Source organism: Rhinopithecus bieti, unplaced genomic scaffold, assembly GCF_001698545.2.
Source record: "Rhinopithecus bieti isolate Rb0 unplaced genomic scaffold, ASM169854v2 scaffold_2453, whole genome shotgun sequence".
In the NCBI taxonomy this organism is placed as follows: Eukaryota; Metazoa; Chordata; class Mammalia; order Primates; family Cercopithecidae; genus Rhinopithecus; species Rhinopithecus bieti.
In genome coordinates this window covers 5,981,686-5,983,549 of record NW_016804447.1, presented here as the reverse complement: position 1 = coordinate 5,983,549, position 1,864 = coordinate 5,981,686, and positions in this window count along the sequence as shown.

The window sequence follows — 1,864 nt, the reverse complement described above, 5'->3', positions numbered from 1 at the left end:
GAGTGCGGTGGCACAGTCTCGGCTCACTGGAAGCTCTGCCTCCCGGGTTCACGCAATTCTCCTGCCTCAGCCTCCCAAGTAGCTGGGACTACAGGCGCCCGCCACCACACCTGGCTAATTTTTTGTATTTTTAGTAGAGACAGTGTTTCACCATGTTAACCAGGATGGTCTCAATCTCCTGACCTCGTGATCTGCCCACCTCAGCCTCCCAAAGTGCTGGGATTACAGGTGTGAGCCACGGCGCCCAGCCAAATGTGAGTACTATTTATTTAATAAGTGCCATCTCCCAGAGTCCTCCCAACCTCTTCCTGCTTTGAGTCATGTGAGTCCTTGCTGCTGAAGTCACTGGCTATGCTGATCCTTGAAGTCACTTAGCTTCTCTTTGTGCTTCTCACCACCCTTTGGATCACAGACACTCCAGGATTTTCAGAGCTTGTTCCTGTGGCCCCCATCCTGTTGTTTTGGGTTTATCTCCTTGCCTTGTCAAGTCAAAGTCTGACTTTGTACAAAAATTTTCCACTTATCATGCTCCTGGCTCTGTCTTCTTGACCAGACTATTTGCATACATTAAATTTTTTTCCCTCTCTTCACTGCTGACCACATCTCTTCTCATCATATAAATTGTAGCTTTACGTTAATCTCCATTTCTTGCCACCTGCTGCCGAACTGAAAATGTCTATTCATTATTCTGTGAAAATTTTGAGTGTTGGCTGTACAGAGCTCTGTTATCAATGCCTCATAGTATGCCAGTAATTATGACATGGCTGTTGTCTTCATATTTCCTCCAAAGTAATTGGGAGAGAAAAAAAGCTAAAGATATAAAATGAGAAGTAATAAAACTAGGCAATAAATCATACTTTCCAAAAATTGCTGTCAAGTCATACTGGTACCAGATGGAAGCCAGGGAAGATTACGTTTGAGCTAGGACATTGAAAGATGAGAAGGATTTAAATAGTAGAAAGGAAAGGGGTGGGCAGTCCAGGAGTAGGAAAGATATGTAAAGTTTTGATGACAGGGAGGTACAAGGAAAGGTAGACTTGCTTCAGATAATGGAATATGAAGCACTAAGTGCCATGAATTTAATGGTGGGTGTTCAATAGGTTTTGAATAACGTAGAAGCAGTGTTGGAAAGAAGAGCTTGAAAGCTTTGGTTGATATGAAGAATTCAAAGACAAGGAGACTAGTAAAAGGACTGAGGCAGTAGTCCAGCTCTGATGGGGTAAGAGCCTGAGCTTCAAACTGGTGCAGAACAAGATCACCTGTTTCCTGAGAGTTCCAGCAATGGATTTCTCATTGGCCCAGGTTTGGTCATGATCCCACCCTTGAACAAATCTCCAATGGGCATGGATATGTGGTGATTTGGTTGGCTGGGCCCTGGATCTAGTGGTGGGGCCAGCTCTGCCCAAGCATGGTTAGAGAGGGAAAGGGGTGGCCCCAAAGGAAAATCAAGACAATGTTCCCAGAAGGGTGAATAGATGCTGGGAACATTAAAGCAGTCCTCCTCACTATCTTCCATTCATTCTTGGAGTGGCTAACCTGCCACTCCACTGAAACTGTTCTCACTAAGATCATCTCCTAGTTTACAAAATCACAAGACATTTTCAGGACTTATCATAACCTGACTTCTCTGCCCATCTGACACTGTTCGACCCTGTAAATGTTAGTATTTTCCAAGATTCTATTTTCAGTTTTGTCTCTTCTTACTCTCCTCATTTTCTCCTTTCCTGGCTTTTTCAAGAATTGATACACTTTCCCCTCTCATCTACCATGGACACACCTCTATTATTGCACATCTTACTCTGTATTGTGATTATATGTGTATGTATCAGGGACCATTATGTATCTTTGTAGCTCTAGCTCCTGG